Source organism: Bufo bufo, chromosome 11 (genome assembly GCF_905171765.1).
Source record: "Bufo bufo chromosome 11, aBufBuf1.1, whole genome shotgun sequence".
Lineage (NCBI taxonomy): Eukaryota > Metazoa > Chordata > Amphibia > Anura > Bufonidae > Bufo > Bufo bufo.
Window position 1 is genome coordinate 23,498,152 of NC_053399.1, and position 24,333 is coordinate 23,522,484.

Genomic DNA, 24,333 nt, shown 5'->3' on the forward strand with positions numbered 1-24,333 from the left:
GTCACGTTCTATTTTTTTGCGGGGCCACTGAATGGACTTATGGATGCAGACAGCACACGGTTGTCACAGTCATTGAGATGAACGGGTCTGCAACCTATTTGTGAAATTACGGCCTAAAGGGGTTGACTCATCTCAGACATTGATACCATATCCTAGCGATATACCATCAATGTAGGATAGATGCAGGCTCCACTGCTGGGACCTGTTCCTATCACCACAACGGGGTCCCCAAAGTGAAGGAAAGCATGCCACATATGTGCGGTGTGCTCTCCATTCCTCGCTCTGGGATTTCCAAAAATAGCAGAGCGAGCATTCACCACTAGGGCACTGCAGCTGAGCAGGTGCTCGGCTATTTTCAAAACTCCTAAAGTGGTGAATGGAGGGTGGCTGCCTGTGCAGCTCCTCGCTGTTCACTTCAGGGGTCCTATTATGGAGATTGGAGTGGATCCCAGAGGTGGGACCCGCTCCTGACATTAATGGCATATCCTAGTGATATGCCATCAATGTCTGAGATGAGACAAATCCCTTAACTGGGGCATATGGGCAGCATGCAGAGTGCACCCAGGAGTCAGACTGAAAACCTAAATGAAAATGGCCCCTACATAATACTACATTTCCCCTGCAGCCGACGCAGGGAAGATCCTGAATGGCTGCAGCTTTCCCTAGCAACATCAGCAGTCCTAAGGACTATTCATGGGTTTAGTTCATTTGCATGTGACATCTCAGAATGAAGTTATAGAGCAGGGGTGTACAACCTTTTCTGGTCCATGGGCCACACTGTCATGCTAAACAACTCTCAAGGGCCCCAATATAACTTAAGGGGTATACATTTATGGTGCATCAAAGGTGTAGGTTCCACTACCAGGACTCCTATTGGGAGAGGGGTCAGCTTCTCCCCAATCAGCACTCCAGAGAGATGGGGCAGACTGTGTAAATGAAAGAAGACCGAGGGCTAGGGCCACGGGTACACGATGCCACACAGACAACGGTTCTTACCCAGCAGTAAAGTTTACTGAACAGTAGTAATGGATAAGTGGTTAGGCATATATAAACAGGATAACAACAGAGCATAAATCAAACAGTAATACTGCCTAACTCTAAACTAGCTATTGCAAAATATTCCCCCACAGTCCATAAAGCAGCCTGGCTGCGCCTGAATGTTCCTGAGCGAGCTTTGTCTTTGGGGTGCACCCTTAAGTATTGCGCAATACTATTTGTAATCCAACAAAGTGAAGTCTGTATCTTGCCGCTTTCTTATATGTCCCCAAAGTGTCACAGGTGCAGTACAACGAGGTGTGACGCGGCAGAGCCAGTCCTTGGGTAGTTTGGCAAGTTCTTAGTACTTTTCCCTTGATCCCCTGGTCCACTCCAGAACTGGACCGTACAGCTACGTGCTTCCCAGATTCGTTGTGGTGAATCTTCCCTCGGGGCTGTAGTCAGGATCCACTGTAAGCCGAAATTCCTCTTCCAAGCTCCACAGCAAGTCCTTCCTGACGTCCTCAGCATTACACAGGCAGAGACTCACTCCCCTTCCTGCTCTGCACCGGAAATCCTCCCTTTCCTGGGGAGAGTGTGATGCAGCAAGTGATTTGCCAAGTGCAGTCTCAAAACTGCAATTACAGTTCGCCATGACCCTTCTGAGAGTCCTAGCCTGCCCCTAAATTATCGGTATTTTGAATTTGCAAGGTAAATGTATAAAATAATTTTCTCTATAGTAAACTTCAATGTAGATTAGTCCTTTGCGGCCATCTACTGACCAAACGAATTATGGCAGGCAATTTACACTCTACATTCAACAACATTGGTAAATCTTGCTTACACCCTTACATATGCGACTGTCTATTGAAGATGCTGGGTGTTGTGGTAATAGCTTAGCATTTCACAAGGTTGACACACTACAACGGTAAGAGCTGCATGCAAAGATGGCTGCTTCTCGAACCCATATACTCTTTTTTGGGGTGCCAGACAGGTCAAGGGACCCGATTCTCCTGCTATATGGGGACCCAGTAGTCCATTGTACTCTCCCACCCATGCTGCTGAGCTGTGTGCATCTCCTCATCGGACAAGGAAAGTGAACAGCCTCAGACAGACATGCTTTTCTGTGTCTAGCAGGTTGGGGGCCGCGTAGAGCGGCATCATGGATCGCATGTTGTGCACCCCTGTTATAGAGAATGCAAAATTAGCAATCACACCCAAGTCTTGGTGCCTGAAGGGGGTCCCTCTGTCACGTATGAAAATGCCAGGACATGGCACATGATAGGTGGGGGATCTGTTACAGATTTTGCACTGGGGCCCAGGAGCTTCAAATTCTGCCTCTGGCCACATCCATTCACCCTGTGGATGGGTAGGAAGAAATCAATGTTCAATATATCAATATCTCAAGCTCTGTCCCCTGTGTACAAATTCATCGTATACGCACACAGCCCGCTCCTCAGCCATGGACTTACAGCCCTGTAGTAAGGGGGCGAGTCAGGTCATGTGCACCATACCCAAATATTATACATGTACCATATGTGTTCTATTTGCTACACAAACAAAAAAAAAAAAAAACTAAGAGCAAATAACTATTAGTAGTAACACTAAACCATCATTAATTATCGTGCACAATTGCCAATTAAGTAAAGCTGATATTTCTTAATCTTCTCCTTGCAGCTCTGCTGTATATGATAAGACATGTAATCTAGCTGTAGATAGAAGATTCATTCCCTGCTATAAAAATGCCTATTTAGTTAAATGGATGGAGTAATTGATTGTTTACAACGATGATGGCGAGATCTGTAAGATACAGCCGGGTGTAATAATCTTCATACAATTAACAGCTGCTGACGCCCACAGTCACATTGGTTTTTTCTTCGCAGGCTCGGACCGAAGCATCAAAAATCAAGGGATGAAGAACACGCTGCATTAGGTCTCCAGGGATAATATTCTTTTTGGCTTAAAGGAAAACTAGAGTTAAAAATAATAATAACACCGCCAACTTTTCTAATTATATCCTTAATTTCCTTACTTTTATCCAAAGCGTATAATAAAAATAATAAAAAAATGGTTCTTTAATTTTTCATTCGTTTTATCGCCCCCTCCTTCTCTCCACCATAGGTTCCAGACCAGGGGGTCGATGGGGCTTGAGCAGCTCTGCTCCATTTGTTAAAGGGGTTGTCCCATGACAACAACTGATTGGTGGGGGTCCTACTGCTGGGGCCTCTTTCGATTATGAGAAGGGAGTCCCATGGTGCCATGTTTAAATAGAGTGGCGGACATGCATGCCTGCTGCTGCACCAACTTCAACTCTATGGGATTGCCAAAGATAGACGAGCCCCTGTACTCGGCTTTCTTGGTCAGCTCTATCGAATTGACTGGAGCGGCAGACATTCGAACAGGGTAAATTGGGCCCCCAATCTAGTGATCGTGGGGGCCCAGGTGGTCCGACCTCGGCCAATTAGACATTTATCCCCCAAGTTGTCATGAAATAACTCCTTTAATACATATAAAATGGGATGTCTTGCCTCGTGAATTTCCCTTTTTTTTCCTGTGACTCATGCTCCAGGCCTCATTTGGCAAAGCAAAGCAGCCATCATGCTCCCCATTTAGGATCTGCCTAATCTCTGCCAGCGATCTCCACGTTCGATCTCTGACCTCAGACTCACCACTTCCACAGCAACAGGTCCCCCAGTCTCTTTGCAGGGAGACAAGCCTGCTCCTATGGGCGTTAGTCCCAGCCTTTATGTTACTCAAACCCTCATCAGTCCAGTCTAGCACTCCACATGGTTAGCCCACACACCGTGCTAATGGTGAAAGTAATAATCTTCTGCACGGCCTCTCTGCACAAGATGGTGTCCATTTAAAGGGGTTGTCCCATCTAGGACATGTATGGCATATCCATTAGTTATGCCATAAATGTCCAATAGCAGTAAGTCCCAGAGGAGGGACCCCCACCTACAGTATCTCAAGAACAGGAACCCGTTGTGCCAGGCTGGGAATAGAGAGGTGGTTGTGCATGCTCAGCTCTCTCTATTCACTTCAATAGCACTTTCGAAAATAGCTGCGCATACCGACTCTGCTACCCCTGTTGATTTTTCCACTGGGCTTTCCCTCCACAGTGGAGGCACCTATGCCTATAAGACGTTTCTTAATAGCAGTCAATGTTGAAAACATAGAGGATTTTGCCAAGCGATTCCCCTCATTTAGAATGCTGCTGCCTGCTGGAAATATTGAGTTCTTAGACAAATATAATTATTCAACTGTGCTGCACACGATGGAGAGAAGATTGATAGAATTTCAATGGAAGCGGCTGTAGAATCCTTGCAGGAGGGCGGTTTGTTGTCTAGATGTCAGAAGCTGCTATACCGTGTCATGTATGGACCCCTTAAATCTCATGTATGTCATTTTATGCCATTGTATTTTCTATGTATTAAGCTGCAAATCCCCTACAACAGGCTGGTAGTTGCATTACATCCATTCACCCCTAGGGGGCACTAATATATATATATATATATATATATATATATATACATACACACACACACATACACACATACACACACACAGTACAGACCAAAAGTTTGGACACACCTTCTCATTCAAAGAGTTTTCTTTATGTTCAGGACTATGAAAATTGTAGATTCACACTGAAGGCATCAAAACTATGAATTAACACATGTGGAATTATATACATAACAAACAAGTGTGAAACAACTGAAAATATGTCATATTCTAGGTTCTTCAAAGTAGCCACCTTTTGCTTTGATTACTGCTTTGCACACTCTTGGCATTCTCTTGATGAGCTTTTGGTCTGTACTGTGTATATATATATATATATATATATATATATATATATTTATTTACACACACACACACACACACACACACATACATAGACACATATACATACATACATACATACACACACACACACACACACACACACACACACACACACACCTTAGGGTAAGGAGAGAGGTAGTGATGTGTGAGGAGCAGGAGAAGCATAGTTCAATATAAAGCTGCCATTTTAGCCCCTTGGCCCTGACCAAGCTGATGGAGTGTGGAGAACATCATTACAGCTATCCAGCACAGACCAGAGTAAACTGTGGATATAGAGAAAGTCTAGTGGAGATAGAAGCAGAATTAGCTCATGGACTCCACAGCACCAGTGACTGAGAGAAGCCTAAAAGCACCTGGACACAGCCGGACGACCAGGCGTAAGCTTGTCCATTACCACAAACCTCTATGGATATTGTGGACCAGTGTTTCTGAAAGCAACCAGTGCAAACAATGGAGCAGAGGACTCATGCCTGCCGTTAGGGAGACTGCCCTGTGGGTTGCCAAACACAAGTAAGAGTCATTATTATATCCAGTATCTGGCGGCTAAAGTGTGGACATAGTGAGGACGGTTAGAAAGGAACTCTCTCATACCAGCCAAAGGAAAATCTCAACGCACCTATTGTCAAGCTGGTTACTAGGATTGCAGCTAAGCCAATCGTGTATGCATCATATGGGTTGTCACCCTTGCCATGTAAATGTACTGTACTGACTACCTCAAGGCAATCGATTAAGTAAAAAGTTCCATTGTTTTTAACCATCGACTTCTCATCCTTTCTACCACCCTCCTTTTGGCGTCACGAACACCAGGGACGCGGCCTCCACGGCACCTTAAATCATTCCACCAAGGGCACCTCAACCACCATCTGGCGAGAGTCCCTGGACAACAGAGTGTGCCCCGAAGGAACTGGTGCTGTCCTTCCATTCACTGCACGCCGACCCAGGGAGCTCTACAGAACTGTGAGTAAACAACTACTACCCCCATCGGCCCACCAACACTCACATATTGCCCCTGCGGCCTGGTCGCTGCACATATTGGACCCCACCCCTGTTCTGCTATTCTCCCCCACATCTTTTTCATATGCTGATCATACTGTAGCCAGGGATTAGGTAATAGTTACATGGCAGTGAACGAAACATCATTGCTGTGTGAGAAGGATAAGATAATGCTGGAGGTGCGAGTGCACATTTTAAGGGGAAGTACATGTATAAGCACCCTGCTTTTATGGCCAGAAAAATCCTCTAAGAATACGTTATTACTGCAGTGGAGTGAGGACAGAATAATGATTGTCCTCCATATAGTTGAATGAGTATCAGTCATATTGTATTTAAGGCGGAATTAATTTTTGGGTCCCACCTATTTGCTGGTCAGTGATGTGTTATATTGCTCTTGGTCTGGGATGAGAGGGTTAAACTGGACTGCTTAGGAGCTAACGAAATTAAATGGAAAATCATGGATCACAGTCGGCCTCAGTTTATGACTTGCAAATTAGTGTGGGAATTAAAAGGCTTGAAGAAAGTGCCCCCTACGCCTTCCAGACACAGGCAAGTGGGCAGAATATTGGAAGAAGCCGTCTCCCATCAATAGATGTCACTCATTCTTCTGCTGACCTTCACACTGGGACCTGCTTATGTATGCAGAGTGATGCGCCATCTGCATTGGGAGATCGCTCAGTAAGCAACGCCAAGGACCTTCCCTGGGTATTATAAAGACTTTATAGTCCGTGCAAGTCAACTTACCAGAATTACACTTCGGGCGGGCGGGGGGGGGGGGGGGGGGCGGGGGGACCAAATCAATGCAGAGAACCGGACACCACTTTTTTTAATGTCATATAAGCAAGGATACAGTAAGGTCTTTTTACACAGCCAATCATTGGGATGAGTGTGTAGAAATGCTCCTTCCCAATAACTGCCCCATGCAAATGAGCCATCAACCACGCTGATTCGTTGGGTGATCATATCATTTAGGCGGCTTCCAAAAATCCTCATTTATGGACAGCTCATCACATTGCCCTGTGGAGACAGGGATGTTCTGGCCATAAACAAATGGATGAGTGATCCGCAAAAAATTGTTTTGCCGTTACACCTTGAGGCTCTATTTTCTCTACAACGGTCGCGTCTTCTCCACTTTGATTAACAGGGCCAAGTTTGATGAGGTTTTCACTGCCTGGTCCTGTGAAATAAAGTGCAGAGAGAGCAGAGCCTTTAGGGGTAACAGCAACCTGTCCGCTGTTTTCCATTGATGACCCATCCTCTGGATAGGTCATCAATATCAGACCCGTGCCGATCAGCTGTTTGAAGAGAAATCAGCTCTCATACGAGCGCTGCCTTCTGTTCTCTGTTTACAAGAATGGTGTCCCCATTCACTTCTGTGGGACGACTCCCGTCTGTTCACGTGAATAGAATGGAGCTGTCCCATAGAAGTGAATGGGGATGCCGTAGTGCACTGCTCATCGCTGCAGCTGCTACAGCGATCAGGTAAACAGAGAAGAGAAGGCAGCTGATCGATTAGGGTACTGGGTGTCACCCTTCCCCCCCGCCGATCTGATATTGATGACCTATCCTCAGGATAGGTCATCAATATAAAAGTAGCGGATAACCCCTTTAAAGGAACGCTCCGGGCACAATATACATGAGGTAATTTATCATGGCTTTTGTGGCGGAATCTTGGAACACACCAGTTTTGCGATTTTTTTAAAAATTTTACCCCACTTTTGTCACATTTGAAAAGAGGGGGTGTGATCATCCATTTAAATTAGGTGCACACCAGATTTGCCAACTGCGACTTTTTAAAAACTCGCAAAAAAGGCTCACACTTACTCCAATAGTTCAGCAGTACTTTACCATTGAAAATTAAATCTTCACAAATAAAAATCTTGTCCTTCTCTAACAGTCAGTACAGATAGATAGAACACCTGTATAGATAACTCTGTCGGTTTACTGCTGCAGTGAGGAGGGGGGGCACGAGAGGTTATCTGCTGGTATAATAGTAGGTGTAGAATTGGGATAACAGTATGACAGCTCTGTTGTTCTCTTGATAGGCCTAGATAAAGATGTTCACATAAGAGCATTGATTGGTCCGGTGTGTGATGCTCTAATTGAGTCAATACAGGGAGGCTGTCTCTGGTCACAGCGATGAACTGACAGTTTGCTGTCCAAAAAGTCCAAACAAAGGCGGAAGTTAAAAAGCCCAGATAGGAAGTCGAGTACTTGGATTTAGTTAAAAAAAATATATATATAGTCTCCAGGAAATAAAAAATAAAATAAATACTGATATTGATATTGAAATATAGGCTAATAAGTAACAATTTTTTTGCGGTCCCTTTAAAAATGTGTCAACTTTATCAAACTATGAATGACGTTTGATAAATTTGGCGCAAATTGCCGCAACACAGATTAAACAAAGACAGACTTCAAAAACTCCCCACCATAGGACTATGTTATGCCTAGTGCGGGACCTACAGTGAGTGAGTGGAGAAGGACACAGGAAGGACCAGAGAGAAGCCCTGTGTCACGCTCTACCCTGCTCAGGCCCTACACTAGACTAAGAAGCGTTTAGGCATTTTCTGCAGCATGAAAATATTTGGGTTGGTTGAAGGAACCCAACTTTTGGTGTAGCTGCATCTGATGCCAACGGGCTCAAATATTTTACTCAATTATTATCCAATGTGTATGCGTTTTCCTCAATAAACCACAATTAGATGCTGAAGAGCTCATTGTAATAATCTCCTTTGTTCCCACTCTTATCAGTACCACTCTCCTTCCATGCGCCAGGTAGAAGTACTTTATGAGATATAAATAGCCTCCGAAGACGCCATTAAAGTTATGTATCCAATATAATAAAGCAGATACCTATTGCATTAGTTTGTGTAAGACAGATGAGGAGGTTGGTGAAGAATTTGGGACTATGAGACATAGGTAAACAAACCACTTACCCTGCAGGCTGAAAGGACACCATTAAAACTAGGTTCAAACTGGGACGCTGAATACGGTACAAGGTGGGATCTAGCAAGAGCCAGAACCTTCCAGCATCTCAAGTCAACCGAGCTAAGACCACCATAGAGCTCTTGGTCTAACACTTATTAGGACTGGCATTCAGTGTTGGACTGGGTTTCTTGGCCCCACCAGATGAATTTAATCTCGGGGCCCAACCCCCCCATATCACCAATAAAGTCTAATAGCTTTCAATTTAAAGAAATAAACCCTAGTGTCAAGTGTGTTTATTTCTCCTGGACCTTTGGGGTCCACTATGGTACCAGAGTTGGGGTCCAACAGATAGGTATGGGTCGCACCTCACGAATGGAGAATGAGAGAACAGTGCATATGCGCAGAAACATCTGCAGTGACCCAGTGGATGATTGCAAGGGTCAATTTAATGCTACAGAGTTAAACCTAGTACTTATTTCATTAAGCACTGTGTATCCCAAATGGTTGTGCATGGGCAACATATAGTTAACACTGGTAGCTTTGGTCCAGTTGCCTGCTTGATGGGAGGGGGAGGTTCCACCCCCTGGTTAAAGACTGTCTAGTCTTCAGGAAGGACATGTGTGTGTGAGCTCCTGAAAAACTAGGCCTTGTCCAAGGAACCATCATCCTTGAGACTGAAAATAGCCAGGAAAAACTAATGAACTGAGACCATAGCAGTAGATGTAGTGGTGGCCATGCATGCCAGGCTTGTGGCTTGCTCACACTCACTCTGGGACCCTCGGATATCGGATATCTATGGCATAGCCTATCAATAGGTCATAAATGTCCCAGATGGGAATAACCCTTTAATACATTTGTCCTAAATATGGAGACCAGGCCTACTCTATGGTGACCACACCCATTGTTTCAAGTAATTTTAAACTTTTGTAGAGGGTGGGGCATGTCATGATGTCAGACAATTTATGTCACACTTTACGCCCCTTAAAAATGGTCACAAATAGATTAATAAATTTAGGCCTATGTTCATCTAAGTTTGGATTAATAGAAGCATGGGGGTTGAATTGTGTATAACATAGAAGATCTCCATAGGATCAGCACAGAAGAGCCCCAGAGACAGGGCGGTGCATGCTTGGTCATCAAGATCTCTGCACTTTACCCTCTGAGTCACCGGGGGCCAGACGCTATCCCACAAGGTCAGCAAGATTTGCTGGACACTAGTTATTTTACATATCAGGTGATTGCATAACTAGCAACTCCCTAATAAAATAGAAATGGCTAGAGAGCCATGAGAAAGGGGTGTTGAAGAGCAAAGGACCAATATACTATTCTAGCATAGGGCCCTCTGCTGCCTTCTCCCAATGTATATAGAACATCGGAGATTACGGTGTATATCTAATTTCCATTATGTGTTTGGGGATAGGACAGGACCATTATTTATGTGTATGACAGGATGCTCCGTGTCAGAGCTTTTATGTAATAATTGATTTTCGGTGCCTTGTTTTTCATTTCTCATGTAAAGCAAACACTGTACAGATGATGGATGTATATCAGATACCCGCCGCTGTAAAACCATCCATCTTCCCAATCAGAATCCCTTCCAAAGGTTCCTAATTTCCAGCGCTTTGAGAGTTGCTGCACAAGGTAATCAGGCGTGAAATATTATTTTTATTTTACTTGTACACATCGGCACGTACCTCTCGAGGCCTCCCGGCTCCCTTTCCATTCATGCCTCCAGGCCTCATTGAACGGCCAAACACTTCAGCTGAAAAAGACAATTTTCACATTTTCCCTCACCCAACACTAAGCTGGGACCTAATGCATAATTCATGAAAAAAATAAAAAAAAGACCTTATGCAAAAGCACAAAAAAAAATTGGGAAATTTGTCACTTTAAAAATGGCCTCCATTATAACTTTATTTACAGGTCTTTAATGGACGTCAGATCCAATACACATATAAAATGTTAAACCTGCCAAAAAAAAATACCTATATATTGCTGTGGCCTTGAGAAGATTGCTGGAGGCTATATCCTCATCACCGAGGGCGGCAGATGTGAAGAGTCCATTGGGAGTCAGTACTTAGAATTTCATCAGCCTACATGGGTGACCTCGTCTTTTCATGCGCCCTGATGGACATGATAAATCATCTTTACAACAGACTCTAATTATCGTTTGTGTGGCCTGGTGCCTCTTAAAAAACACAATCCTTACACTTTCCTTTATTGGTTTTTTAGAAGTGTAGCTGAGGAGTCATCAGCGGTTTGTCCTTCTTCAGGTCCCTAGGGCTCCTCCACGTGGAGGATTTTACACTTAAATGAGTGTGAATTCACCAAGCTAAAGCTCTCTATTAAGTTACTCCAGAGTCTATACCGCCTTAAATTTAATTCCGGGTCTATTCGGCTCAAGATAAAATTTGATTAGGTCAGAATTAAGCCGCATTGACTTGCTGCACTTGTATCAATTAATACCATAATGCCGTAATGATTGGTGGGGGCAACGCGTTTCATGGATTATGGCCCCCGATTTCCCCAGGGGAGGGACATTAATGCTATTGTTTAATGCATCAACGTCATTCATGTCCCTTTAAATATACCGAAAAATTTTGGAAGGGGAAAAAAAATAAATAATATATAATAAATAGTGATCTAAGCAGCTAATGAGATCACGCGGCTGTATGAGAAATAGATTGTATGCGGGGTTAATTGTCTTAGCACCTGATTAAGCAGATGGTTTGTTTACATGATTTAAAGGGCCACAAACCCGGCACTAAAATTGATCTGCAAAGAAAATACGACTTCTGGCACTCCAAATTGAATATGTCAGAATTACCATGGTGGGTGCAGAGATGTGACATTGAATACGTGAACCCATTTACTCGAGGGCAAGCTGTTGCTTTGTGTTGTCAGGAATTTTTTATTTTTTTTTATGATTGGACACCTAGATCTGGATCACCATACAGACCTTAATATACCTCCATTTTTAGATTTAAAGCACACTGACCATTTTTTGTAATAGACCAGTCCCCTCTCCTGACATGTCTGTTTTAGTAACTACTTGCGTTCCCCAGGAAATAATTCTGGGGCATCTATTCTTATGACTCTATATTGTGCTGTTCCTCTATTATTCTTTCTAGAAGTGTATGAATGAACAGCCAGCAGTTTGCAATGAAGACCCATCTGGGTATTACCATGGATGTGCGTTTCACTACACAGTCTGATGATTGTGTCAGACTGTGCAGCGACATACCAACAACTGGTAACACCCATCTGGACTTTCATTGCAGACTGCTGACAATTTAGTCATGCAATTCTGGTAGGAATAATAGAGGAATGACACAACATATGAAAAGACATTGCAGAATTATTTAACGGGGAATGCAAGTAGTTACTAATCCATGGGAGGTCATAGGTCCTCTTAAACAGTTTTGTATATAAATATATATATATATGCAGTGCTCCAGTGGACCACTGCAAGGGTTAATTATTGCTAAACGGTCATTGCCATTTATTTCATGCACTTTGTATCCCACATGGCTGAATATAAGGTAAGGAAGTCGTCAAAGGGCTTCTGTCATCAGGAACATGGTTATTAAACGGCTTTGCTTTAGACATGTGCTAATGTCAGTTGAAGCTAACAGTCTTTGTCACTTCTTTCTGCTTTTTAAAAAAAAAAAAAACTTTTATCTTATGCAAATGAGCTTCTAGGAGCAATGGGGGTGTTGCCTCTGCTCCTAAAGGCTCTGTTCTCCATCCTCTGGCCACGCCCTCATCATGCTGATTGAGTGTTCACATAATCCTGCCTGGTCCTGTCAATCAACATGTGAGGGCGTGGCCAGAGGAGGGAGAATGGAGCCTCTAGCTGTAGGGGCAACACCCCCATTGCTCCTAGAGGCTCATTTGCATAAAATAAAAGTTCATAAAAAAAAATATTGAAAGATGGGGACAAATACTGTTAGCTTCAACTGACATTAGCACATGTCTAAAGTCAGCCAGTTTAATAACCAAGTTCCTGATGACAGAAGCCCTTTAAGTCTGGCAGTTAGTTCTAGCTAGGTCGCCAGGGTGATGTTCTGGTCACGCCCCTGTCTGGTTAGTTGTGGCAAGTTAAGAGTCAGCCTGGCTTTGCCTTTGAGTCTGGCTGAAGCCTGTGTGAAGGAAGATGTTTTTTCCTGGAGAAAAATTACCATTCCTATGCAGCGAGAAGCTGCCAGAGCAACAGCAATTGTGTCAGGAGAACCTTTGAGAGAAGGCTGGAAAGATATCCACAGACTGTGCAAGATGGCAATGGACTTTGCTGCTTGTGGAGAGGGTATATTACTTCAGCACCCACCACACATACATAACGCGTCCATTTGAAGATCTGCACCCCGAAGTGGGAACTGCAATACTGATTGAGAGAGTTTTGCATGCCTGTGGTTGAATTGGGAAGACTGTAAAGTGTATTTAGAGTGAAACTCTGTGACTACTACTACTACTACTGCCATCGTTGGCACTGTCTATACACAGAAATTGGGAAAAGTAAGCTCTGTAAAATACCTCAGAACTGTGCCTGCTATATGCTTGTACTGCATCACTCATCATCCACAGTAAAAAGACTGTTTGTTATCACTAAACTGGGGCTAGTCATTATCTCCACCATCTGCAGGGCTATACTCCTAACCTCCTACTTTGCAACCTTCCAAACACCAACCATCAAGGGCACCCCACCTAACACCAGGCAGGAGCCCCTAAAGAGCCCACTCCACCCATCCTCGCTTATATTTTACAAGCAGCTCCACTTTTGTCCATAGGCTGCAAGCAGTTCAGTCCCATTAAACTGAACTGGGCTGGACTGCAAAGGCAGACATAACCAACAGGGAAGAGTGGTGTAGTTTCTGGTGAAATTAAAGACAACCTTATTTTTTTTCCTTCTAAACTCATACAACCGGTTTACTCTTTGGCTGTCACTGACATTTATCGGCCCTCCATATGTAACACCCCAGAGTTGTGTTACGGAACTCTTTTACCCAGGGGCGTAACTAGAAGTGCCTGGGCCCATTGCACATACACTAGGGGCTCCTAACCATATACCCTTCAATATAGTAACCACTGACCTATGTAAGAGCCCTTTTAACTATGTGTTAGGTAATTGCTTATAGTGCATTTCCCTTCTATAGAGACTGGGTCAAAATAAAATAGTCTGCAGGAAAGGTATGCACTGACCCAGAGGACCGCTGCAAGGGTTAAGTTAATGCTACGGAGTTAGATGTTGAGATCTATTGTTAATGCACTTATCTTCTTATGCGCTGTGTATCCCAAATGGTTATATATGGGCAACACATATTAAAACACTGGTAGCTTTGGTCCAGTTTCCCAGGGTGAAGGGCTGGTCCCTGGTTAGAAAGTGTCTAGTCATCAGAACTAGAGGCAAGATGTGCATGTGTGAGCTCCTGAGAAGTAGGCCTGAAGAAAAAACTACTCTTGAGATTGAAAGCTGCCAGAAAGCAACTGAAGTGAGAGAGTACTCCTGAAGGGGAGAGAATGGACATTTTTAGAAGGTTTAGAACCACCAAGGTAGCACAGGACAAAGACAGTAAGGTACCACACGTTTATGGCAATAAGACTTCACTGCTTGTGGAGAGAGTCAATTGCCTCTGGCACTCGCCACACTTTGGGACACATTGACCATCTGGATCTAAGATTTTTCACCCCACAGGCTGGGAATTGCAGAGTTAGGCCTCATGCACAAGACCGTTGTGTGTTTTGCAGTCCGCAAGACACAGAAGGCGTCCGTGTGCGTTCCGCAATATGCGGAACGTCACGGACAGCCTTTGATATAACCATTACTACAATCATTACCATTTCCTATACATGACTGCTTGGAAAAAGCCTACTCTGTGAAAAACCCCAAAACTGTGCATATTTCTGCTATATGTACTGCAACTCCTATCATCCTCAGTAAATTATTTTTTCAAATTTATTTTAAGAGACTGTATCTAGTAACCAAACAGGCCTGGTCATTGACACCACCATACATTCAGTGGCCGTTACATCTGCCATCACCCATCGACCTAACATCAAGGGCACCCACCTGATACTAGGCAGGAGCCCCAGCAAGGCCAGGGTGTGTCCATGTTAAAAAAAAAAAAAAAAAGGCCATGTTTGTACTGCATTTCATAATTCATAGACTTACAGCTAACATCTAAAAAAAAAAAAAAAAAAAAAACACACACACCAAAAATGCATGTAAAATAGCATTGAATCTGTCCTAAGGGTAACCAAACACGATACCAATTATGTCAGATGTTTTTTTTGTGTGCAGAAATAATACAGTACCAGCAAATTGAATGAAATTTTCTAAATCCCACATACACTTTATGTATTTTTTCTGTGCGGCAGCTGAAATTTTGAAATCCGCAGCAGGTCAATTGTTTGTGCAGATTTCACCCTTTGCAGTACATTGAGTGAGATTGGGAAAAAAACAAAAAAAAACACATCAACATCCGCAAGCAACACATGCAGATTTTGGGGAAGAAATGCAGAGAAATCAGCATGGAAATTCTGTTTGCAAATACACACCCATGTGCAGGTACCCTAATAATACCATACAGTACCCTAATAATACCATACAGTACCCAACAACCTAAATATCGCCATATAATTGTGTCATACACCACCCATATACAGCAACTTTTTACCAGAAATTCTGTTCCATAATCTATTATGTATACTTGCTGTTTCACCCTTCAATAAAAACCATTTTCAGTGCACTTTTGGATGGTCATTGTGTACGCGACTGCCTCAGAACAGAATTATCGCCAACGATGCAAACAATTTTGTGATCATTAAAGACAATCGCGGTGTGAAAATCGATCAGTTCCTTGGACCTTCTTAAGACGCTTTCATGGACATCTCCGCCTTGGCTCATAGTCTGAGTGCATTGACTTGTGTGAACTCAATTATTCTGAATACAGCCCATTGGACAGGACCCAGCCCTGCATTATCTGAGCAGCAAGTTTATGAAGACGGAGCAAAAAACAAAACAAAGAGTTCACCACTGGAGTCTTTTCAGGGCCTCCTGAGCCTTTAAAGAGCATCTGCAGGGACAGTGATTCCTTGAAGTAATGACTGTCTGGTTATCAGTGATGGAGACTCCTGAGGCTCAGAGATAACAGATTTATTGAGAGACTTGCATTAATGCGCAGGGATCACTTTCACGCCAAACAAGAAACAAAACAGCTTTATCTGGTCTAATAGCAGTGTGGAAGTTAATGTTTCACTTTATTTTAGACACTTCCAGGAGATAACACGACTCAAGATGCCCCAACGTCTCAGCACGATGGGAGCTTCTTCTCAGCGGGGAATTAAGCAAGATGTTAATTCTCTCCTGGGTCGGATTCTCATGTCAATTCTTGTTTAAAGAGACAAGATAAAGGGATCACATATATTTTGTTAATTGTATTTGTCGAAGAAATTAATCTGCACTGAGAGTTGTGCGAAGCAAGCTGAACGGGGACGATAACGGGCAACAAACAGTTTACGCCGCCTACACCTGGAGCGATAACTTTGCCGAGACGTCCGCATCTTAAGACAGTGATGAAGATGGTGGAGTGGTTAGAGGAGCAAAGTAGCACAAGTTCATGGAAGACTGAAGCCTTGTAGGAAGAGCTGTCCAGGATTAGGCTCCATTCACACGTCCGCAAATGGGTCCGCATCCGTTCCGCAATTTGCGGGTCCGCAACACACCACGGACGTGTGAATGGAGCCTTAGAGAAACATGGCTGCACCTGTCCATGGATGTGTATGGTAATAGCTCCATTGAAATTAATGGGCGCAGAAGATCTGATATATGACAAGGTTATTCCTATCTGGGTAACTAGGCAAAGCTGCTTTTGCATGGTCATAATGCAGATACATTTTGGCTTCAGAATTAGGGCTCAGTGTGCAGGCCTTGCCCGTATTGTGGCCCCGGCTGTTTTTGCACCGCATCACGGATGCAGATCTATTCACTTGAATAGGTCCGGAACGGAGGCACGTGCTTCCGTGGAGTTTCTCTCCGTGCCTCCGCACCGCAAAAAAAAAAAAATAGAACATGTTCTACTTTTTTGCGGTGCCGATGGATCAAGTTGAATGGGTCTGGATCAGTCTGCGGAATTCGCACGGATGATTCCTGTGCATTGGGGACCGCAAATTGCGGCCCCCAATGCACGGAACGGCCGTGTGCATAAGCCCTTATGGTCAGGACACCTGAATGTTCTGTGGGTCATCTAAACAGAACTTTGATTAGTATAGCACCCTAGGGTGATTTATATCCGATTTAGGTGACCCACAGGGGATCAGAGTGTCAGGACAGGACCCATACGTTCAGGTTTCCTGATGTAGTTTTGAAAGCCAAAACCAGGAATGAATATAAAAAAAAAAACTGGAGACAATATGCCTGCCCTTTAGGCTGGTTTCACACGGGCGTTGCGGGAACATGCGCGATTTTTCTGCGAGAGTGCAAAACATTGTAATGCGTTTTGCACTCGCGTGAGAAAAATCGCGCATGTTTGGTACCCAAATCCGAACTTCTTCACAGAAGTTCGGGCTTGGGATCGGTGTTCTGTATATTGTATTATTTTCCCTTATAACATGGTTATAAGGGAAGATAATCGCATTCTGAATACAGAATGCATAGTACAATAGCGCTGGAGGGGTTAAAAAAGCAGCATTCACTTCTATGGGGCCTGCGTTGCGTGAAAAACGCAGAATATAGAACATGCTGCGATTTTCACGCAATGCACAAGTGATACGTGAAAATCACCGCTCATGTGAACGGCCCCATAGAAATGAATGGGTCGGTATTCATTGCAGGTGCAATGCGTTCAACTCACGCATCGCATCCGCGCGGAATATTCGCCCGTGTGAAAGGGGCCTTAGGCTTTGTCTCCTTTTATGATCCAATCCAGGAAACCTGACCATGTAATGCAAAATTATGTATCTATTACATCCCAAGTAAAAGCAGTCATGCTGCTGTTTGTATTACTGTTGTTCAGTTAACTTAGGCTTCTATAAAATTCAGTATAAGGGCTCATGCACGTCACCATATGTATTTTGCGGTCCACAAAAAAACGGATCTGCAAAAAATACGGCTGACGTCCGTGTACATTCCGTATTTTGCGGAACGGAACAGCTGGCCCCTAATAGAACAGCACTATCCTTGTCTGTATTGCGGACAATAATAGGACATGTTCTATTTTTTTTGCGGAACTGACATATGGACATACGGAAATGGAATGCTCACAAAGTAACTTCCGTTTTGTTTTTTTGACCCATTGAAATGAATGGTTCCGCATACAGTCCACAAAAAAAAGAAAAGCATTCAGAGTTTTGCTGACGGAATATATAAGCCACATGCCTGCTTCTAGTGACCACTTAGCTCTGATACTTTTCTGTATGCTGGTGTAGGACATGGTGGGAGATGTGCATTTTTTTATTCATTGCTTAGAAACTAATATAGACAGTAACACACATAACATAAAGGTTATTATGGAAATAATTGGCGCAGAATTTTAGACCCAACGGCTAAGTGATATTCTTAGCTGGAATGTATCGTAAGGTCCTGCTGTAGGCGAGCTGGGCATTAAGAGGTCCTGCAGCCGCTCAGGCATGCACCAAGAGGTCCTGCAGCTGCTCAGGCGTGCATCAAGAGGTCATGCAGTGGCAGAGCTGTGCATCAAGAGGTCCTGCAGCTGCTCAGGCGTGCATCAAAAGGGTCCTGCAGCTGCTCAGGCATGCATCAAGAGGTCATGCAGTGGCAGAGCTGTGCATCAAGAGGTCCTGCAGCCGCTCAGGCGTGCATCAAGAGGTCCTGCAGCCGCTCAGGCGTGCATCAAGAGGTCCTGCAGCCGCTCAGGCGTGCATCAAGAGGTCCTGCAGCCGCTCAGGCGTGCATCAAGAGGTCCTGCAGCCGCTTAGGCGTGCATCAAGAGGTCCTGCAGCTGCTCAGGCATGCATCAAGAGGTCCTGCAGCTGCTCAGGCATGCATCAAGAGGTCCTGCAGCTGCTCAGGCATGCATCAAGAGGTCCTGCAGCTGCTCAGGCATGCATCAAGAGGTCCTGCAGCTGCTCAGGCATGCATCAAGAGGTCCTGCAGCTGCTCAGGCATGCATCAAGAGGTCCTGCAGCTGCTCAGGCATGCATCAAGAGGTCCTGCAGCTGCTCAGGCATGCATCAAGAGGTCCTGCAGCTGCTCAGGCGTGCATCAAGAGGTCTTGCAGCTGCTCAGGCGTGCATCAAGAGGTCCTGCAGCTGCTCAGGCGTGCATCAAGAGGTCCTGCAGCTGCTCAGGCATGCATCAAGAGGTCCTGCAGCTGCTCAGGCATGCATCAAGAGGTCCTGCAGCTGCTCAGGAATGCATCAAGAGGTCCTGCAGCTGCTCAGGCATGCATCAAGAGGTCCTGCAGCTGCTCAGGCGTGCATCAAGAGGTCCTGCAGCTGCTCAGGAATGCATCAAGAGGTCCTGCAGCTGCTCAGGCGTGCATCAAGAGGTCCTGCAGCTGCTCAGGCGTGCATCAAGAGGTCTTGCAGCTGCTCAGGCATGCATCAAGAGGTCCTGCAGCTGCTCAGGCGTGCATCAAGAGGTCCTGCAGCCGCTCAGGCATGCATCAAGAGGTCCTGTAGTAGCAGAGGTGTGCATCATAAGCTCCTGCAGAGGCTGAAGATCATAGTACACTGAAGCTGCAGTGTAGTATGAGGTTCTGCAGCTCTCAAGGAGTGTACAATGAGGTTCTGCAGCAGCTGGGATACAGAAAATTCCTAAAAACGGCCATCATTCTTTTTCTATTGCAGTCTTTCCTTTAGTGGAAGCTTCTGCTCTGTTCACCAGTCCTTTGGGGGAGTCACCTGACAAATGCATTGCACATTTGGATTCGTACCAATCTGTAGCAATATCCAAACCCTGATGTCATTCCTCCTGATAAATGCATGTGGTATCGCAGAGTACAGCGGTATTGACGAGGCCGCATTAAAAGCTCTCAGGACTCAGGGAGGAATTAGGTTAGCAGATAAATTGCATTATTTTAACTTGTAGAGACCTCTTAAATAAAAAAAAGTAAAACATTTTTCAGTAAAAGTCTCTAATATACAAATGGATGAATGATGAAAATAGCAAATGTAGTGCAGGTTAATGGGACCCAAAGCTTCCCACAGTATATATGAAAGGAATTCGATTAGGACATCATATGATCCCACATATAATGCAACACTCATCAAGGGAGATGGGTGGGGGGGGGCCTAGGTGGTCCAAGGGTTCCTTTGCCCCATGAGAAGACATACAGTATGAATAGTAAATGATTTTGCATTGGGATAGGGAACTTCAAGTTGCATTTCAGTCGTTATAAAAGGCCAAAAATATATAAGAGCCGATATACATTAAGGCCCTTTGACACATGAAGCAGAAAACGCCAGATTGGAAGTGAAGCCAGAACGGATCCCATAGTTTTTTTTATGGGATCACTCTCATATATGATGACTCAGTTGTGAAGCCGGATAGAAAAATCGCTGCAGAATCCGTTTTTCTGTCCGATGCATAGAGAATAGAAACTGGATCTGTGCACTGAAATGCAGTACACATATATCGGTTGTGTCCAGCTCCTGGCATAAAACAACCGGCCGGGCACAACTGATATATGTGAAGCAATGTATAACAATGGTAGATCATAGTACACAGCTCCGAATGGTGGTAATTATTGTTATGGTATATGGACACGAAAAGGACTAAAAGATAATATCCGAAAATTCAGCCATAAGATTTTACAGTTTTGGGTATACAGCCCTTCTGCTTCCCTATGGTTGCAGACTACAAACAAACTCTGTGTTAGACCTCTTTCACACGGGCGAGTATTCCGCGCGGATGCGATGCATGAGGTGAACGCATTTCACCCGCACTGAATACGGACCCATTCATTTCTATGGGGCTGTGCACATGAGCGGTGATTTTCACGCATCACTTGTGCGTTGCGTGAAAATCGCAGCATGCTCTATATTGTGCGTTTTTCACGCAACGCAGGCCCCATAGAAGTGAATGGGGCTACGTGAAAATCGCAAGCATCCGCAAGCAAGTGCGGATGCGGTGCGATTTTCACACATGGTTGCTAGGAGACGATCGGGATGGGGACCCGATCTTTATTATTTTCCCTTATAACATGGTTATAAGGGAAAATAATAGCATTCTTAATACAGAATTCTAAGTAAATTAGGGATGGAGGGGTTAAAAAAAAAAAAAAAAAAAATTTGACTCACCTCATCCACTTATTCGCGCAGCCCGGCTTCTCTTCTTTGAGGACTTGGGAGAAAAGGACCTTTGGTGACATCACTGCGCTCATCACATGGTCCATAACCATGGTGATGGACCATGTGATGAGCGCAGTGATGTCAAAGGTCCTTTTCTCCAAGGTCCTCAAAGAAGAAGAAAGATAAGAAGCCGGGCTGCGCGAACAAGTGGATGAGGTGAGTCAAATTTTTGACATTTTTGTTTTTTAACCCCTCCATCCTAATTTACTTAGCATTCTGTATGTTATAAGGGAAAATAATAAAATCTTCTGTGAAGAAGTCCGGGTTTGGGTCTGGATACCAAACATGCCGATTTTTCTCACGAGCGTGCAAAATGCATTAAAACGCTTTGCACTCGTGCATTTTCCAGCGACGCACCCGCATCCTATCCGGCCCTCACAGAGGCTTTAGTGTAGCTAGAACTAGGGGACAATCAGAAGAATGACTGCAGGATCAGACTACACAGGGTTTGTTTGTAGTCGGTAACCATGGAGACACCTAGGTCTGCAAACGAGCTGGAGACATAAAATGGTAACGTGATTTCATTCAAGTTATTCTAAGAATGGAATCATGTAAATTCTAGCCATGGACAGTGTATAAAACAGTCACCCCATAGACTAAGTAGTTTAATTTCAGAAGCAAATGTTAAGATGAAGTGGGGGGTGCGGCCACTGGCTACCATGGCTTGGAGGAAGGAAGACAAGGGACTCCCAGACACTTTTTGCATAGACCTTGGCAACAAAGAATCCAGCATGCTCGATCCTTCTTACCCCACAACGCGTTAACGAGGGACAGTCTGGAAGTTGAAAGCCTGTCTCCAGTGGACACGCCTGACTTTGATGGGATGGTATTAGCCCATATGAGCTCATGACGATGACTCTTCCAGTGTAAATATATGACTACAAGCAAATCTAATAATCATATTTAAAGGGACTGTCCGGGGAGAACAAAATATCTTTAAAATGTCCCAGTATGGTGCAAATTGAAAAAATATGACATGCTCACCTCTCCGATCCACCGCTGGTCTCCTGTCATTCTTTACGTTCTGACAGAGGGATATGTGACCATAGCAGCCTGGTGACATGCCTGTGTCAACATGTCATCGTTGGACCACCAGCAAAGTGGGAGACCAGGCTACCTCATAATTAGATAAAAGCCGCTTTCAGACGAGCGTATTTGCAATGCGTATATAGTCCGGATTCTATGTTCCGGAATCTGCTAATGAATAGAGCTATTCACATGGGCGTATAATTTCCGTCAGTATTTGAAATCCGCAGCATGTCCGATTTTTGTGCAGATTTGTTTCCAAATGTAATGTGTGCAGTGCATAAATAATGAAGGTAGGAAGAAATACGCATAGAAATCCTGAAGCAATACTGATGGTATATCATCAGGATCCGGAGCCAGAATACTGACGGATCTCAATACGCTCGTCTGAAAGCGGCCAAACAGAGGATGTTTGGAGAGGAGAGGATGGCTTTTTTTTTTACATTTATTTTCACAATGTTGAGACATCTTAAAGAGACTTTCCCCCTTACACTTTGATATAATTCTGCACAGAAGCATTTTCATGTCATATGCAAGGATACACATAATATAGCGGCAAATGACGTGGTCCTCGAAGAGAGGAGACTGGAGGCGATAACTTTTGCAGAACTCCTGTCTTCTATAGGTGTTGAAGATTTTCCCAAAGGTAAAGGAAACCAACCCGTGTGACTGCCGTTTTCAGAACCATTAAAGTCTATGCTTCTATACATACAGCCAGTTTTTTAAATGGCCCGTGAATAATGGCCGTCTAGGACATGTCCTATTTTGGCCATTTTCACGGTCCGTCGGCTCCTATACAACTGAAAAGCAAAATTTTGAATGGCCGTTTTTTTAAAAACAACCGTTAAAGGTTTTTTTTTTTCCCCCAAGATTTTTTAACTGATAGGTCTAGAATATCAGTATGTGATCGGTGGGGGTCTGACACCTGGGGACCCCCACTTATCAGCTGTTTGAGAAGGCACCAGACTTCTACAAGCTCACCAAGCACAGCGCTGTATATTGTATAGTGGCCGTGCTTGGTATTGCAGCCCATCCTGATTCACTTCTGTGGGGCTGAGCTGCGCCTAGACCATGTGAGAGATCAGCGTGACATCAGCGTGACATCACATGGCCTAGGCAAAGATAAGAGAAGGCTGCAACGCTACTGCGAGTGCCTTGTCTTCTGAAACAGCTGATCGGTGGGGATCCTGGGTGATAGACCCTGACCTATCAGATACTGATGATCTGTCCAGAGGATAGGTCATCAGTTAAAAAAATAATAATAATAAAAAAAAACCTCTTAAAAAAAACAAAAAAAAAACGATTTGCTATTTTTACCTTTTTACATGTTGTGTGATTGTACCCTAAGGCCTCTTTCACACGAGCGTGACGGATCGGCTCTGGATGCGTTCACTGAAACTCGCACCATTTTGCAAGCAAGTTCAGTCAGTTTTGTCTGCAATTGCGTTCAGCTTTTTCCGCGCGTGATAAAAAAAACTGAAGGTTTACAAGCGTCATCTCTTAGCAACCATCAGTGAAAAACGCATTGCATCCGCACTTGCTTCCGTTTTTCACTGAAAACCCATTCACTTCTATGGGGCCAGGGCTGCGTGAAAAACTCATTATATAGAGCATGCTGCGTTTTTCACGCAACGCAGAACTGATGCATAAAAAAAAAAAATATAAAAAAATGCTCATGTACACAGACCCATTGAAATGAATGGGTCAGGATTCAGTGCGGGTGCTATGCGTTCACGTTACGCATTGCACCCGCGCCGCGGAAAACTCGTTCGTGTGAAAGGGGCCTAAGACCTTCTGTCCTGGGTGATCAAAGGCAGCCGAATAATGGGGACCCATTTTGATCTTTGGGTCCCCAATGGTCGTATACAATAAACAGGTCATTTCCCGGCGCGTGCTGATAAGAAGACCGCCCTCATCTATATTCTGAGCAGGATTTCTAAACGTAGAATGAGAGTTCTTGTTCTGCGCTGACACAATGACTCATCTACAGGCTGAACATCCTAACAATATGTGCAATGGTGTATTGTTCCCCGACAAAAGCAGCAAAGTATTAAAGATAACGGAAAACATTGGCCTGACAACGCCGCGTATTCTGGGGCACAATATTGCGCCATGTGCCCCGTGAATAGGCATTGTACAGTAGGACTTGGGTGACCATTGCACTGCGTGGTAGCGATAGATAGAAAGCACAATTATGGCAGTGTGCTCAGTAATGCGGACTGTAGCTCGGTGCCTGGTGATTGGAAACAAGCC

The 24,333-nt window shown here is 44.3% G+C and overlaps 1 long non-coding RNA gene across 1 annotated transcript in view; it reads left to right on the top strand.

Moving 5' to 3' along the window:
• Nucleotides 1-23,264, top strand: part of LOC120981392 — a 643,721-nt gene extending 620,457 nt beyond the window's left edge. Inside the window, exon 3 of the long non-coding RNA XR_005774705.1 lies at nucleotides 23,177-23,264. This is a non-coding gene — a long non-coding RNA (uncharacterized LOC120981392). The remainder of the gene's footprint in view (nucleotides 1-23,176) is intronic.
• The last annotated feature ends 1,069 nt before the right edge of the window (nucleotides 23,265-24,333 follow it).